This window comes from Ornithorhynchus anatinus, chromosome 4 (assembly GCF_004115215.2).
Source record: "Ornithorhynchus anatinus isolate Pmale09 chromosome 4, mOrnAna1.pri.v4, whole genome shotgun sequence".
NCBI lineage: Eukaryota > Metazoa > Chordata > Mammalia > Monotremata > Ornithorhynchidae > Ornithorhynchus > Ornithorhynchus anatinus.
Genome location: NC_041731.1, coordinates 81,169,224 through 81,187,878, shown reverse-complemented (window position 1 = coordinate 81,187,878; position 18,655 = coordinate 81,169,224). Strand labels below are relative to the sequence as shown.

Sequence of the window (18,655 nt, the reverse complement as noted above, 5' to 3'; positions counted from 1 at the left end):
TTAACACTTTCTTCTTCTCTGAAGCAGTATCCATTTCTGTGCCAGACCTATGTGACACAGGAACAAGACAAATATAGGAGTTTATTTGCCTTTTTATTCTGTTGGCAGGAACTTTTCCTCATCTCACCATATTCAAGGCCCTGACTCTGTGCTGCCTCCTGCAAAATGTTTATGGAAAGATTTCTTGTGCTAGGGAAATCGGTTAGTTGATAAAATTCCAAGATTTTTTGTTTCAAATGAGGATGCTCATTTTATTTATGCAGTAAATGGTTCAAATCACTCCGTCCTCTATCTCCAGTACATGTATTTGTACCCATCCTCGGCACTGTTGTGAAATGTTTATTTGGTTATCCATTCAGTGATTTATTTTGACTACTTTAATTGCAAACATTTTTATACCTGTCTCCCATGTCAGAGTGCAAGCTCCTTTTGGAAATGGAATGTTTCACTTTATTCCGTACTACCCAAGTGCCTAGTACGGTGCTCTGATCTATAGAGTTCCTGAAAAAGAGGTCATATAATTTAATAACATTATAAAGAGAATTGCTTATATTCTCTTCCTTTTAATACAGAGTTTAGAAATCATACAATAAATATTGTATTTTATGCTGTCATCTGCTCCTGATTATATTTAAAATATCAAAGCTGGAGAAAAGCAACATCACTATTCTGGATAATACTTATTAGTAACTCTCTTGACAAGTTACTGTTGGGAGAGAAAAAAAACCATTTTATTAATGAGTTACTCCACTTTTTTGAACCTTATCTGTCAGACTAGTTTAGTAGAAATAAGCACTTAACATTTGTCTTTGTGAGAAAACAGCAGATTTTTGTGAAGGGAAGAGAATAACTTTCACATGTGATACAAGTAACAGGTGCTCTGAAAACCTCCACAGTGCTGTTGAGCAATTACTGTCTCTACCAGAGCAAAATAAAATATCACATTAAAAGCTCTAGGCTTCATATTTGTTTTCTTGAACAAGTCACCAACACCTTGACCATTTTTTCTGGATCGATTTCATGAATTTCCACTATACTGCTATAGTGGAAATTCATGAAATCGATCCAGAAAAAAGAATTTCCACTATAGCAGTATCGTTTCTAGAATCCAATCCAACACATATCCCCTTGTAAAATATGTCATTTTAAATAAATCCATCAGTAGTATTTATTGAGCATTTACTGTGTGCAGAACGCTGTACAAGGAGCTTGGGAGAGTACAAATCAATAGAGGTGGTAGACACATTCCCCGCCCACAAGGAGTTTATAGGCTAGAGTGAGAGACAGACATTAATATAAATACCTTATGGATCTGTACATATGTGTTGTGGGGCAGAGAATGAGGTGAATATCAAGCGTTTAAGGGGTACAGATCTAAGTGCTTAGGCAACCCAGAAAGGAGAGAGTAGGGGAAAAGAGGGCTTAATCAGGGAAAGCTTTTTGGAGGACATGTGAATTTAATAAGGTTTTGAACGTGGGGAGAGTCATGGTCTGTTGGATTTGGAGGGAGAGGGAGCTCCAGATCAGAGAGGGAGCATGAGGAAGGGGTTATTGGTGACATATATGATATCGAGGTACAGTGAATATGTTGGTGTTGGAGTAGCAAAGGGTGAGGGCTGCGCTGTAGTAGGAAATCAGTGAGGTAAGGAAAGAGGCTGCGACTGTGTACTTTCTGGTAATGAGTTTCTATTTGATGTGGAGGTGGACGGGCAACAACTCAAGTTTCTTCATGACTGGGGAGTTGTAGACTGAACATTTTTTAGAAATGTGATTTGGGCACAGAGTGATAGAAGGTGATTTTTTAATGGCATTTGTTAATTACTTACTATGTGCTAAATGCGGTTCTAAGCGCTGAGGTAGGTACAAGTTAATTAGGTTGGACACAATACCTGTTCTGCATGGGGCTCACAGTCTAAGTAAGAGGGAGAACAGCTATCCCCATTTTATAGAGGAGGAAACTGAGGCACAGAGAAAGTGACTTGCCCCAGGTCACAGAGCAAGCAATTGGAGGAGCTGGGGTTAGAACCCAGGTCTTTCTGACTCCCAGGCGTGTGTTAATAATGTTGGTATTTGTTAAGCGCTTACTACGTGCAGAGCACTGTTCTAAGCGCTGGGGTAGATACAGGGTAATCAGGTTGTTCCATGTGAGGCTCACAGTCTTCATCCCCATTTTTCAGATGAGGAAACTGAGGCACAGAGAAGTTAAGTGACTTGCCCATAGTCACACAGCTCCTAGGCCACACTTCTTCTCATGCAGTGGTCAAGTTGGGACCATGACAAATGCTTGGATTCATTCATTCAATAGTATTTATTGAGCACTTACTATGGGCAGAGCACTGTACTAAGCACTTGGAATGTACAATTCGGCAACAGATAGAGACAATCCCTGCCCATTGATGGTCTTACAGGATCAGCATAGTAGCAGTTTAGATGGAGAGCAAAGGGTGTATTTTAGCAACTTCAGCGATGTCATGACAGGACTCGGTGGCAAATTTGAATATGTGGGTTGAATGAGGGAGATGAGTCTAGGGCAGTGCCAAGGTTCCAGGCTGGTAAGATAGGAAGGATAGTGGTGTTGTTTACAGTGATGGGAAAGACAGGAGGAGGACAGGGCTTATGGGTGAAGATGAGGTGTTCTGTTTAGTTTGAAGAGTTGGTGAGACATCCAGGTAGAGATGTCCTGAAGGAAGGAGGAAATCCAAGACTGCAGAGGACTAGAGACGTCAGGGTTGGAGTGATAAATTTGGGAATAATCTATGTAGTGATAGTAGTTGAAGTCATAAGAGTAGATGAATTCTCCAAGGGAATGGAGTAGATTTCCATGTAGATGGAGAATAGAAGGAGACCCTGAACTGAGCCTTGAGGGACTCTCACAGTCAGAAGGTAGGAGGAAGAGGAGATGTGAGCTCGTCCTCTAGACTGCAAGCTCATTGTGGGCAGGAAATGTGTCTGTTTTTTGTTATGTTGTACTCTCCCAAGTGCTTTAGTACAGTGCTCTGCACCCAGTAAATACTCAATAAATATTACTGAATGAATGAAAGTCAGCAAAGAACACTGAGAAGGAGTGACAGGAGAGAGAGGAGAGCTGAGAAGAGGACAGACTCAGTGAAGCCGAGGTTGGATAATGTTTCAAGGGATAGGGTATGGTCCACAGTGTTAAAGGTGGCTGAGAGGTTGAAGAGACTTAGGGTGGTGGAGAGGCTGTTGGATTTGGTAAGAAGGAGGTCACTGGTGGTCTTAGAGAGAGCAGTTTCCATGATGTAAAGGAGGTGGAAACCAATCGGAGGGGGTTGAGGAGAGAACTGGAGGAGGTGGAGGCCAAAGAATATAGTTTTGTAAAGATAAAATATGATTTTCTTACTTATTCCTAAGAAATATGTAATTGCTTGGAAGCAGACTAATGTCCTTTGCTAACATCTCAAACACGTGCAACAGATGTGTATGTACCCTATTAATGTTAAAGTTCGGTAAAAGAGCTACAGTTGCTGAAAAGCTTTCTGAATTCAGCTGTTCAATAAACTTTTGTTGTCCAACATTAGTTAGCGATATCCTATGGATATGATTTTTTGGTTGGTCTTCACTAGCTATTTCCTGGCAGATTCAGAAAACATATTTCAGCCTCTAACAAACCAGATAAACCAGAATGAATATTGTAAAATTTATCATTTGAAGAAAGTATATGATCAAGACGTGTACCAAGCCATTCATCTGGAGGGCAAGGTACACATTTACTCTCACATTTACAAACCACTAGACTTCATTAGAGATTGGAAAACTTAAGGAAGGCTTCTATGCTTTGTCAGATCATTCTGGGGAAGCATTTTGTTTTGGTTAGGCAGAGTTCTTATTTTTCAGGTGACTTTTCTTCTGTGTTAAAATAACAATGATGTGACAGGTTTCTGAGAGAAGTTTTGGAGTTGAGAGTCCTGGTCATTCTTTTTTTAATAACTGTGAGAAATAAAGCACCTGGCTGGAAAGATAAATGACTTTTTCAAAACACTATCATAGCCTGGTAAATATTAATGTTTTTATGACACCAATATTAAACAGTTCCTCCATCTATCTATCTTTTGCCACTCATAACTTTGAGGTTGTACTTTCATTTGGATTGTGTTGAATTCCTTAAATTTGTCATGATAGGTAATCACGGTTACACAAGTAACGTATTTCATCTCTTACTGTAAATGAGCTTGAATATACAATACATGCCTTTGCTCCTTCTGAAAGCCTTATAAATCAATAAGGCAACTTCCACCTGCAAACACAAGGTCAGTTGAGCAAACAAGCCAGCCAAACATTTGAGAATTATTTTAAGAAATTATCAGTACAGCTGCAGAAATGTTTTTCAGAGACAGAAATCCATCTTTGCCTGAAGAATTGAAAACTAGAACAGTTACCTGATTCAGAATACATGGTTCTCACAGATCAGAAGGCTACATCTGAACAGTCTTCCCGCTCCTACTTCTCCGCCATCTTCTAGAACTCTACTGGGATAACAGATATTCTTTCAAATTGAGGCTTAGGGTTGTTTGTTTTTTTTTGAATTGACTTGCCATTGAGCAGAAAGCTGAAGAGACAGTAGGACAGTAGATTTAGAAGTTGGAATAGAGCTTTTTCAATTTCCAGGCAGTGGCAAATAGAACAGATAAAGGGGAGAGGGACCCAACATCCCACAGAACTATTTTAAAAACAATCAGTTGTATTTATTGAGTGCTTACAGTCTGCAGAGCACTGTACTAAGCACCAACTCTACTAACAGAGTTGTAGAAACGTTCCCTGCTCACAAAGAGCTTATAGTCTAGAGGAGGAACCATAGACTAATTACAGGTATTGTATAAGGATTGAGAATAGTGTCTAGAAAATATGGATTTTAAAGCACTGATAACAATAAAAAAACATCCAAACCAAGGCAGGAACTAGAGAAGAGAGTCAGGCATTTAGGAGAGGCAGAGTTGAAAAATTTAAAGGAACATAAAATGAGTTTGGAGTTTCAGGCCACCCTAACTTTCTGATTTCAGCTCAAGGCAAATGTCATGGGGCAAGTCCATCCTGACAGTAAATTGTTTCAGGTGGTTTTGATAACTTTGTGCTCTTGCTGGACCTGAATTTGCAGTTCTTCATTCTGAATTCTGAATGAGAGACACTATTTTTAGAGACTTATCAGAACCTTGCAGTACTTGGTAGTTTTTGGAAAGTCTCCCATTCTGGTAATAGTGAGTGTTTGGTCTCTTGGAAGGGCAGGCCCTGAATCTGGGAAAGAGACTGAAGAATTTAATTTTTTCATTAGTGAGTTCATTTTCAAATCTTTTCTGTGTGTTTTACATTCTGTAGCTCTTAAAATGAATGTCATATGAAGACAACTAGTCATGATTAGTATTGTCCCCAACTCATTACTGTGTCAAAGATATGGCGTGTTAGTCAATGGAGGCTAATGATTGAACAATTAATATTGATCTTCTCCTCATATGAACGTCGCAGAAAAATCCTGGGTGTATTAATGAAGGAATAATATCAGATTGGTCACATGAATTCCCATTTAGACATTTTGATGACTTTGGGGCATCTAATGGAAAAATAAAATGTTTTCCCCCACAAATGTAAGGCAAGTGACACATGTCAGCCAGCAGAATTTCATCTTTGGGAGAAGACGTAAGTCAGTCAGCCTTACCATCCTCAAAGTTCTAGATGGATATTTGAGTTCTCGAAAGAAACATTTGCTTTCTTAAGACAGGTTTTTCAGTTAATAAAAAATCTGAATTATATTGAAATGATTCTTAATCTATAATTCTTAATTCATACTTAAGTAGTTTGTATCCTCTCTTTTGATTGCTAAATTTATATTTTGAATTATTTTCTGCTTATCCAGGAAATCAAGCATTTTCTAGATTTCATGCTTCTAAGACCTTCTAGACCTCCACTCACTATCACCAGTGAATCCTTAACTATCTCCAGAGTTTAGCTGGGTTTCGATGGGTTTTCGGAGTTTAGCTAGGCACAGCCTATGTCTAGAAAGAACCGACCGCCATGGGGAAAATGAGATGGTTAAAACCCAGATGACACATCAGTGGTACGGAAACCTATAATTATAGTCAAACGGATTGAAATATCTCTTCCTCCAGAATATCAATCTATAATGCTTTGAGGATCCATCTAGCACTATAGACTATGGTTAACTTGGGGAAGATCAAAGCTACATATCAGACTGCAGCAGTCTGCTATGAGCTGTTAGGCAAAATGTAGAAAAATCAAAACTACACCTATAGAAGCAAAAGTCAATATTCTGGATTCTGTGTTTACAGTTTGCGTAGCACTGTACTGAGCTCAGGGGAGAGGTTTATGGACAGTAATTCTTGCCTGGCACCCGGCTCACGGGGAATTCACAGTCTAAAAGAAGAGTGTGGGGGTAGGAAAGGCATCCAGGGAAACAACACGAATCAGAGCAAGAAAACACAGGTAAATTCAACAACTGAAGTTTATTAACAAGCAAAAGATAACCGATCATAACAATTTTTGGCTATCTCACTGCTCCCAGAAAATCATCTTGGTGAGAATTTCCCCCCAACTTTCCAGTGGTTTGAACTCCTGCCCAGAAGATGGGGGGAGGGGGCACAACCTCTCCAACAGTAGGGTCTTCAGGTGGCTTCCTGTGGTATTTGTTAAGAACTTGCAATGTTCCAGGCACTGTACTAAGCGCTGGGCTGTATACAAGCAAATCGGGTTGGACACGGTCCCTGTCCCGCATGGGGATCACAGTCTCAATCCCCATTTTACAGATGTGATAACTGAGGCCCAGAGAAGTGAAGCAACATGCTCAAGGTCACACAGTAGACAAGTGGCAGAGCCAGAATTGGAACTTTCTGATTTCCAGGCCCATGATCTATCCACTGCACCATGCAGCTTATCTGTGTCATGCTGCTTGAGCCCTTTGACATGTTGGGATTTTTGGGGAAACGGGAGGATAAGAGATGAAGAAAGGCAGTCTTCTCTGTGGCTGGGAAATCTGGATCTGGCCCAGTTGTGACTGTTTTCGTGCCTAATTTTCTCAGTCCCTTCCTCAAACTTTACTCAGTGTCAAATGGTAAGACAGGGTTAACACTAATAGAGTCCTGGAACCCAGCCGGTCTATTGGCACAGAAGTGATTTTTACTGCAGGACAGGATAAGAACTGGGAAACGTCACGATTATCAGGGAAACGTCACAATTATCTGCTGCATGGTGCTGTTGTACCTTGAACTGACTTGATGTGACTTGCAGTTGGCCTAGCGGAAGACAAATGATGAAGACACGGTGAAACACACCTGAGACAAATCACTGTATCTGTGGACTTTTGGGAAGTATGTAGCAATGAAAGATGGAGAGGCTCATTGTGAGTAAAGGTACTGGAGTGATCCCTGCCTTTGAGGAGCTTGAGAAGCAGCATGGCTTAGTGGAAAGAACACAGGTCTGGGGCTGAGAGACCTGGGTTCTAGTCCTGGTCCCTCCACTTGTTTGCTGCGTGGCCTTGGACAAGTCACTTAACTTCTCTGTGCCTATGTTACCTCATCTGTTAAATGAGGAATAAGACTGAGCCCTATGTGGGACAGGGACTGTGTCCAAGCTCCTTACCTTGCATCTACCCCACTCCTTAGTACAGTGCCTGGCACATAATAAGTGCTTAGCAAATACTATAAAAAATGGTGAATTTTCCTTTGTTGATGAAATCTGTCCTGCCTCATTCTCTTCTCTTCCATGGCCAGCTTTGCTCATGCTTTCCCTCCTTCCTTCCCCCTTCACTTCTGGCAGATCCCAGTTCCCCCCATTTTCAAAGACCTCTTGAAATCACATCTCTTCCAAGAGAGTTTCCCTAATTTCTCTCTCACCTCTCACCCTCTTTCCTCCTATACTGTTACTCCAGAAATTCCCATGTCACCTAAGCACTTATGTACTCACCACTTATGTACATATCATTAAACTCTGTTACTTCCCCCTACCTGAAATTTAGTGTCTATCTGTCTGTCTGTCTAATCACTAGATTATAAGGGCAAGGATCATGTCTACTAACTCAGTGGTAATCTCCCAAGCGCTTAGTGTAGTATTCTGCACAGAGTAAGCACTCATTAAATACTATTGACTGATATAAATGACAGGCACAAATGAGCAGGTAAATGAAAAATGGATATGATGCTGAAATGGCTGGAGGGATGGCATGATGAGGAAGATGAGAAGCTTCATTCATTCAATCGTATTGTTTTAATCAGGAAAGGACTCTTGGAGGTGGTGCCTTTTTAAGAAAATCTTTGAAGAGGAGAGAGATGCAGCGCAGCTTGTGATATGGTGGGGGGCATTTCAGGAATGAAAAATGCATGAAAATTGGGGTAGAGGTAAAAAAATTGAGAATGAGGATCAATGAGGAGGTTAGCAAGCAAGCCTCCTCATTGATCCTCATTCTCAATTTTTTTGCCTCTACTCCAAGCACCTAATAAATATGATTGAATGACTGAATGAATGAGTGAAACAGCCCGGCTGGGTACAGTCCCTCCCAAGGACCCGGACAAACCGTTTTCATTTCATTTCATTGCTTATCCCTAGTGAACAGTCCACTCCCCTGAACACACATCTTCCATGATCTGTGTGTCCACGGTCAGCCTGAGTCCCTTCCTTCTGCACAGCTTCGCAGAAAGTCCTGCCTCCCTCTTCCCTGGTGCTTCCCCCAGGTCGGAAGACTGGGCGACCTACTAATTAAAACTATGAAGACCATCGGGAACTGCTATAAACTGCTTGTTCATCGTATCATATTGAAGGATTTCGCCTGATTAATGCGAAATGACCTAATCTGTTGTAGAACTGTGGAGAGTACTCCTACAGTATTGCAAATCTTTTCATTCATTCAGTTGTATTTATTGAGTGCTTACAGCGTGGCTAAGTAGAAAGATTCCGGGCTTGGGAGCCAGAGGATGTGGGTTCTAAACCCAACCCCACCACTTATCTGCTGTGTGACCTTGGGCAAGTCACTTAACTTCTCTGTGCCTCAGTTACTTCATCTGAAAAATGGGGATTAAAAAATGTGAGCCCCACAGATACCCCAGTGCTTAGAACAGTGCTCAGCACATAGTAAGTGCTTAAATACCATAAGAATAATTATTATGATTATTATTACTTTATGCAGAGCACTGTACTAAGCATTTGGGAAAGTACAACACAACAATAAACAGTGACGCTCCCTGCCCACAGCAAGTTTTTCCAGCCAACAACTGGCCCTGGATAAGTCAGTCAGCATCTCCAGCTATAAATTGGAGTAACTACACCTGCCACTGCACTATTTATGAGACCGCTTCAGCTGTAAACCGAAGTTGTACAACCAGCAGAACATTTGATTTCCTGTTCTTGGGTCCATTTTCTTCTGGGTTTCTGGCCTATCTGCAAACAGGAATTCACTGGGGAGGGGAGGTACCTGATGGGTAGTAATCCCAATTCTCTTTTTAATCCATTGTCCCCTTTCTGACACCCTCCTCACTGTTCTCCATTGCTCTCCCATGACTGAACAGCTAGTTAATCAATCAATCAATTGTATATATTGACTGCTCACCTTGGGCAGAGCACAGTACTAAGGGCTTGGGAAAGTACAGCGTAAAATGCTTGGTATACACATTCCTTGCCTACAATGAGCTTACAGTCTAGAGGGGTAACGAGTTTACAGTCTAGAGATGGGGCAACTTAGAGATCTCCTCTCTGGCAGTGCCACACACCCCTCAGAGACAGTGGATGGAATGGGGATGTCTGTGTGTTCATGAGTGTGTGGGCCCCTCTCTCTCTCTCTCTCTCCCTCTCTGGTTGAAAGAACGAGATGACCAAGGAAGCAGGGTCAATCACTTTGCCCCTTCCTACCTCATCTTGCTACTATCCTACTGCAACCCAACCCACACACTTCACTCCTCTGATGCTAACATTTTCACTGTACCCCAGTTTCCTCTATCTCACTGCTGGCATCTAGCCCACGTCCTGCCTCTGACCTGGAATGCCCTCCCTCCTCATATCTGATAGCCAATTACTCTCCCCCTCTTCAAAGCTTTATTGAAGGCACATCTTCTCCAAGAGGGTCCTCCTTTCCTAAGCTCTCCTTTCCTCTTCTCCCACTCCCTTCTCTGTCACCCTGACTCGCTCCCTTTATTCATTCCCCCGAGCCCTACAGCACTTATATACATATCTGTAATTTTATTTATTTATATTAATATCTGTCTCCCCTTCTAGACTGTAAGCTCACTGTGGGCAGGGAATGTGTCTGTTATATTTTTCCATCGTACTCTCCCAAGCGCATAGTATAGTGCTTTGCATACAGTTCTGTCTATGCTGTTGAGTTGCCTCCGACCTATAGTGACCTCATGGACATATATCTCCCACAATGTCCCACCTCCATCTGCAATCGTTCTGGTAGCGTATCCATAGAGTTTTCTAGGTCAAAATACGGAAGTGCTTTACCATTGCCTTCTTCCACACAGTAAACTCGAGCCTCCGCCCTCGACACGCTCCCTTGCTGCTGCTGCCCAGCACAGGTGAGTTTTGACTTGTAGCAGATTGCCTTCCACTTTCTAGCCACCGCCCAAGCTAGGAATGGTATGGGTATGGCTCTGCTCGACTCTCCCTCCCATAGGTGAGACTAGTAGAGTACTGGAAACTCCAGGTGCAACCCTGAGAGGGTGGGGAGGGAGCTGCACACAGTAAGTGCTCAATAAATTAGAGGAGCAGCATGGCTCAGTGGAAAGAGCCCAGGCTCGGGAGTCAGAGGTCATGGATTCGAATCCTGGCCCTGCCACTTGTCAGCTGTGTGACTGTGGGCAAGTCACTTCACTCCTCTGTGCCTCAGTGACCTCTGTAAAATGGGGATTAACTGTAAGCCTCACGTGGGACAACCTGATTACCCTGTATCTACCCAATGCTTAGAACAGTGCTCTGCACATAGTGTTAACCAGTGCTTAACAAATACCAACATTATTATAAATACGACTGACTGATGGTTGGAGACTGGTTCCTCCAGCTTCCCTTCTAAGACCTTCTCTCCTTTTGGCTTTCAGTTCCGCACCTGGGGAGAGCAGACCTATATCAGTGGGTAACTGGGAGTTGGTTTGGGAGGAGTCAGGATTTGATATAGCCTTGGGTGGGGTTGAGATCCTGGGGTTGGCCCGTGTTGGCGATTTTAGCTGCACTGGACCCCAGCCTAGGATTGGGAGTGAGAGTCTCTGGTGCTGAGGGGAAAGAGGTCTGCCTCTCTCTCTCTCTCCCAAATTGCCATTGTTAAGCACCTAAAATGGTATTGTTTGGTGGTTCATGGCATTGAAATCAATGGAGAATAATAATGATAACAAAAACAGTGTGTTTTGAATGGTTACTGTGTGCCAAGCATTGAACTAAGCACTGGTATAGATTCAAGTTAATCAGGTCTGATACACTCCCTGTCTCACACTGGGCTCACAGTCTCCATAGGAGGGAAACAGATATTGAATCCTCATCTTAGAGATGAGGAAATTGAAGCATAGAAAAGTTAAGTGACTTGCCCAAAGTCACGCAGTATACAAAGGTGGAGCTGGGATTTGAACTCAGGCCCTTTGACTCAGCCCAGGCTCTTTCCACAATCAATCAATCAATGATAGAAGCAGCAAGGTGCAGTGGATAGTGCCCCGGCCTGGGAGTCAGGAGGTGATGAGTTCTAATCCTAGCTCTGCCACTTGTCTGTTATGTGACCTTGGGCAACTCACTTCACTTCTCTGTGGTTCAGTTATCTCATCTGAAAAATGGGAATTGAGACCGTGAGCCCCACATGGGACAGGGACTGTGTTCAACACAGTTTGCTAATATCTGTCCCAGTGCTTAGAACAGTATCTGGCACACACTAAGGCTTAAATACTTCTATTATTATTATTATTATTATTATTTATTGAGTAATTACTATGTGCAGTACACTGTACAAAGTGCTTGGGAGAGTAAACTACAACAGAGTTAGCGGATATGTTCCCTGCCCAAAATGAGCTTATAATCTAGTAGGCATTACTAAAGTTCTAGCCTCAAACTCATCTCTGGCTAGAGATAGGAATGCTCCTTCTCAACATTGAGCAGCGTGATCTACTGGATCTACTGGAAAGAGCACAGGCCTGGGAGTCAGAGGGTTCTAATATTGGTTCAGCTGCATGTCTGCCCACAAGTGTGGGCAAGTCACTTTAGTTGTCTGTGCCTCATTTACCTCATTTGTAAAATGGGGATTAAAACTGTAAAGTCCATGTAGAATATGGGCTGTGCCAAACCTGATTAGCTTATATCTACCCCAGCACTTAGCAGAGTGCCCTGCATATAGTAAGTCCTTAACAAATACCATTAAAAAAGCAAACAAAAAAACCTCCTAGGCCTGGGAGGCATAGGCCTACCAAATCTTCTAATTGTACTTTGCTCCCAAGTTCCCCAATTTTCTGTTCCTCAGGGCTAGAAGTCCCTCTCACACAAATCCAACAGAACACAGCTCTCCCCTCCTTCACAGTCTTCATAAAATCCCTCCAAAGAGCTTTCCCTGGTTAATTTCCAATCCTTTGAGCTGTACAGTATTATCAGACACCTCTACTACTTATAGACTTAGGTAGTCTCATCCTCAGCCTTTGACCATATACATTCACCTATACATTCAATTATTTTTTCTGATTATTTGTAAAGCTTTTTATGCCATCATCCTGCATTGAGTTTAAGTTCCTTGCTTGCAGGGAACTAGTTTTTTTCTTTTCATTGTACCTCAGGGTCACACCTGGAGCGTTTCCAGTACTCTACTTGTCTCGACTATGGGAGGGAGAGTCCAGCAGAGGCATAATAATGATAATTATGGCATTTGTTAAGCACTTACTATGTGCAAAGCACTGTTCTAAGCTCTGGGGGGGATACAAGGTAATCAGGTTGTCCCACGGCGGGCTTAGTCTTCATCCCCATTTTACAGATGAGGTAACTGAGGCACAGAGAAGTGAAGTAACTTGCCCAAAGTCACACAGCTGGAAAGCGGCTGAACCGGGATTTGAACCCATGACCTCTGACTCCCAAACCCGGGCCCTTGCCACTGAGCCACACTGCTTCTCTACCCATTCCATTCCTTGCTTGGCCAGTGGCTAGCGAGTGGAAGACAATCTGCTACAAGTCAAGACATCTCTGTGCTGGGCAGCAGAGGAAGGGGAGAGAATTGAAGTTTGGGTGGAGACTCAAGTTTACTGTGCAGAAGGAGGCAATGATAAGCCACTTCCATATTTTTACCAAGAAAACTCTATGGCTACTCTACCAGAACAACTGCAGATGGAGGTGGGCGTCCTGGGAGAGATGTGTCATGGTGTTGCTATGGGTCAGAGACGACTCGATGGCATAAGACAAATCCAAACATTCAGTGCAATTTTAGTCAATGTCATTATACCAATGCTGAGAGGCCCTTGAGGGGAGTCAGGTGACTGGCAAAAGCCACAGGTAGTTGGGGCTGTCAGCCTGTTTCCCTGTCAGTTTTGAATACAATCAACATCTGCTTCCCTGAATTTGGCCAACTCAAAGACCAATAATAATAATAATGGTATTTGTTAAGTGCTTACTATGTGCCAGGCACTGTACTAAATTCTGGGATGGATACAAGAAAATTGGGTTGGACATAGTCCCAGTCTCAATTCCAGTTTTACAGATGAGATAACTGGGGCACAGAGAAGTGAAGTGATTTACCTAAAGTCACACAGCAGACATGTGGTGGGGTAGGGATCAGAACCCATGACCTTCTGACTCTCAGGCCTGTGCTGAATCCACTACACCTTGCTCCTAGGCAGTAAGCGCTTTGAGGTCTTGGAGTAAGGACAATTACTTCTGTTTATTTATTGGAATAGTGATTTAATAAATTTAATTCACCAAGAAACCTAGATTAGCAGTGACCTTCCTAATATAGCTAGAAAGAGGAGTGGGCAAAAAGGATTCTATTTACTTTAAGACACTCCTCCCTAATTCTCCATAGAATGTTTGTAGTCTCATGACTTGGAGATTTACTCTAAGAAGTTATAAAATTGGCATTAGCAGCTCCATGTACACTTCCAACCTATATGTTCAGAGGAAAAAATAAGTCATTAATTTCCTCCTTAGAGTCTTGTCCAACCCAACTTGCTTGTATCCACCCAAGCATTTCACCCTCTCAGTGCTGCACCTGGAGAGTTTCCAGTACTCTACCAGTCTCGACTTCGAGAGAGAGAGTCAAGCAGGGGCTTACCCATTCCATTCCTAGCTTGGCCAATGGCTAGCGAGGGGAAGGCAATCTGCTACAAGTCAAGATGTCCCTGTGCTGGGCCGCTAGAGATAGGAATGGGAGAGAGTCGAGGGCCGAGACTCAGCTTTATTGCACAGAAGGAGGCAATGGCAAACCAATTCCGTATTTTTACCAAGAAATCTCTACGGATACACTACCAGAATGATTGCAGATGGAGGTGGGGCATTCTGGGAGAGATGTGTCCAAGGTGCCGCTATGGGTAGGAGATGATTCGACAGCTTAAGACAAGACCCCTTCATAGTATTTATAGTATAGTATAATAGTATTTATTGAGCACTTTGTGCAAATCACTGTACTAAATGCTTGAGGGAGGACAATATAACAACAAACAGATACATTCCTGCCCACAACAAGCATACAGTCTTGAGGGGGAGAAAGATATTAAAATAAATAAATAGATGAATCAATAAATAAAATACAGATATATATATATGCGCTCTGTGGTTGGGAGGGAGGATGAATGAAGGAGCAAGTGAGAGTGGCGCATAAGGGAGTGGGAGAAGAGGAGAGGAAGGCTTAGTCAGGGAAGACTTCTTGGAGGAGATATATCTTCAATAAGGTTTTGAATTGGGGGAGAGCAATATTCTGTCTGAAATGAGGAGGTAGGGCTTTCCAGGCCAGCTCTAAAATTGTTTGGCATACTTGGGCATCTGGACTGGTCGCCAGGGCATCCAGATCACATTTGATTCAATTGGTCAGTGACTAGAATCATTTGGCTAGGGCTGTCCATTTGGGGCCTGGGTTAGCTGTACTCTGAAGGTGATGGATTCATGAGAGGGAGAGAATCCTCACGAGTCCTGAAGGCCCCAAGCCAACTAATGCTGACTTGTGAGTGCTCTTGTGAGTGCTCGGGTGAGTTTCAGGAGGGGAGGGTGTGAAGCAGAGGCCTGCAGGAGAAACTGGACAGCCTGGGAAGATTTTTAACCCCTAAACTCAAAGAATGGGGTCCTGAGCAACTGGGTAATAAATCGGATGCCCCTGGTTTTATCTTATTTGACTTCACTCACAACAATGTTGAGCACTGGCTGGTCTTGGGGGCCCAGGGTACTTTGAACTGCCCGTTAAGCCACATGCTCTAATGTCATTGTTTTGAGATCTGTTTGAAGCATTGGAAATCACCGTAATGATCTGAGTCAGTCCTAAAGTCATTAAAAAGTCCTAAAGTACAAATGCCGATTGTGCTAACAGCTTCTGCCTGCCGTGAGGGAAACTGATCGGAAGTAACAACTTTCCAAATGTGTCATCAGCTGCTTCTGATCACCCTCAACTATAGAAAATCCATCATAGAGTTCACGTCTGGAGATACTTCGCCATCATATTTAGATGATAAAGGCTTCTCAACTTTGCAGCAAGTATAGTTAGGCTGAAATCTCTCTTTCAGAGGTTGCAGGCATGAAGGGAGAGAACAGCCAAGAACAGATATGCACTTGGAGATGGTGCATTCCGATTCAGAGCCTTCTATGTGATGTGTAACCTAGAGAGCCAGGGACAGCCATTCTGATCCTTGATTTTACATCTGTAAAATGGGGATTGGACTACCAATCTACTTCACAGGTTCCCTGAGCATAGTGGGATTGATTAAGTAATAATAATGATAATTATGGTACTTAGATGCTTACTATGTGCAAGCATGGGGGTAGATAGAAGTTAATCAGGTTGGACACGGTCCCTGTCCCACATGGCACTCACAGTCTAAGTAGAAGGGAAAAAGGGAAAGGGAGGTACAGAGAAGTGAAGTGACTTGCCCAGGGTCACCTAGCAAGCACTCGGCAGAGCCGGGATTGGAACTCAGAGTCTGGTGCTCCTTTCTACTAGGCATTGTTGCTTCTCATTTAATTATTTTCAAAATATTTTTTAAAGTACATTTTCAAGTATATTACTTATTTTGTGTATGCTTAGCATTAAGGTAGATGTGAGATTATCAGGCTGCACACAGTCCCTGATAATAACAGTAACAATAACAATAGTAATAATAATAACGATAATGACTGTAGTATTTATTATAAGATGACTGTGTGACAAGCACTGTTCTAAATCTTGGGGGTAGATCCAAGATAATCCCTCTAGACTGTAAGCAAGTTATATTGTATTCTTTCAAGCGCTTCATACATGTTGTGCACACAGAAAGTGCTCGATAAATGCATTGACTGATTGATTGCTTGATTGATCAGGTCAGACACAGTCTCTGTCCCACATGGGATTCACAGCCTAAGTATGAGGATAAACAAGCATTGCATTTTACAGCTGAGGAAACTAAGGAATAGAGAAGAGACTTGTTCAAGGTCACACAGCATGTAGATGGCAGAACTGGGGTTAGAATCCTAGTTCTCTGCCTCCCAGGCCCATGCTCTTTCAACTAGACCCTGCTGACAGGGTATTAACTCCAGTTTAGAAATGAAGAAACTGAGGCCCAGAGTGGTAAAGTGAGTTGTCCAAAGTCATACAGTTGACCAATAGCTGAATTAGGACTAGAATTTTGGTCTTCTGACTCCCATTGTGATTTCTTTCCAGTAGGCCATGCTGGACTAAAGGCAGACAGTGATAAATAATAATTTCAAAACCATCAAGACAGTAATATGCAATGCCCTTCTTTCCAGGCTTATTATCTATACTCAGGAATCAACTTTAATACAACTGTCTGGCCATGCACATGAATAACTTCTACTGCTCTTTCACCCATGGTAGATACCTAGGATTCAGACCATTATGACCCTGAAAGGTTTTCCAGTGAATCAGCATCAGACATGGACTATAACTCAAACATCCTGTTGCTTATGTCTGTAATTTTTTTAACCTTCTAGGTTGAGATCTCTCTCTCCCTTGACAGTCTAACTTCTGTCACAGAATTCCTAATGAGAACTTCCCTTTTCTCAAATGAAAAAAACCTTAAAAATTGTACACTGGTCTGAAGAAGAGTTGGGGAATGAGAGCTTATCAGCTTGGTTGTTTCGGGAGCTCTGAGCAAGAGTCAGGAAACCCAGCTTCTGGTTAGGACTGGCTACTTATTACTGTGTGACCAAGTGGGTAAAGCTCTTAAACTCTCTGTACTCCAATTCTTATTCATTCAAACGGGGATAAGATACCTGCCCCTCCCTGCCTCATAGCTCACGATGAGAAAGCACGTTGAGTTTGGGCGAAGAAAGGCACTCTAAATCCAAGCTGTAATCATAATCTTAGAGTGTTTGACTTTAACCACATAGAGAAGATAGCCACATCTTACTTTTTACCCTATCTTGTCTTTTCTATTTTAGATCCAGCAAGGGAGATGAAGGAAAATCTCTTGAGCATTTAATTTTCAGCACGAAAGAATGGATCTCCTCCTTCAGGTCCAAGTGACCCTCTGTTATCCGTTGGCTTTGGGGCGTGCTACCTACCCTCTCCTCCTTCTCCTTGAGTGACCCTTTTGGGTGAAATTGAGGGAATCTGGAAAGAGAGTGTGGGGAGAGCCGAATGACCTGTGCTGTTAGCAGAATCCATACCGGGATGATTCTTGATTCTCCTGCCCACCTCCAAATGCATCTCCAGACACTAAGCATTTAGTACAGTGCTCTGCACATGGCAAGCACCCAATAAATACTATTGATTGAGGACAGCTATTGAATCCACATTTTGTGGATGAGGAAACTGAGGCACAGTAAAGTGACTTGCCCAAGTCACACAGCAGGTATATAGTAGAGCTGGGATTAAAACCCAGGTCCTCTGACTACCAGGCCCTTGTTCTTTCCATTAGGCTCTGCCGCTTCTTTTCCCATTTCCCATATTTGCCTCCCTCTGCATTACTTAGATCTATTATTATCTTAGATCTATTACTTAGATCTATACCGATAATCGCTTGATATTTGCCCCACTCCCAACCCCACAGTACTTATGTAGATATTTTTCCTTTAGAGAGAGTCCTAATATTCACCCCATCCTCAGCCCTACAGCACAAATGTACATATCTGTAATTTATTTTAATATCTGTCTCCTCCTCTTTACTGTAAGTTCCTTGTGGACAGGGAACTTGTCTATCAGTTTTGGAATACTGCACTATCTCAAGTACTTAGTACAGTGTTCTGTGCACAGTAAGTGCTCAGTGATTGATAATATAATAATGAACATGGTATTTTTAAGTTCCTATTATTTTCTAAAGCACTGAGCTAAGTGTTGAGGGTAGGTACAGGATACTCAGATTAGGGACAATACCCTGTTCTATACAGGGCTCACACTTTGAAAGATAGGGAAATGAAGTTCATTCGATCGTATTTATTGAGTGCTTACTATGCGCAGAGCACTGTACTAAGCGCTTGGAATGTACAAATCGGCAACAGATAGAGTCAGTCCCTGCCCACTGACGGGCTTATAGTCTAATCAGGGGAGACAGAC

The 18,655-nt window shown here is 42.5% G+C and overlaps 1 non-coding gene across 1 annotated transcript; it reads left to right on the top strand.

Moving 5' to 3' along the window:
- Window positions 1–14,152: 14,152 nt before the first annotated feature.
- LOC114811872 lies at window positions 14,153–14,290 on the top strand. The gene has a single exon (XR_003759568.1). It is a non-coding gene; the product is annotated as a small nucleolar RNA SNORA7 (small nucleolar RNA).
- Window positions 14,291–18,655: the final 4,365 nt, after the last annotated feature.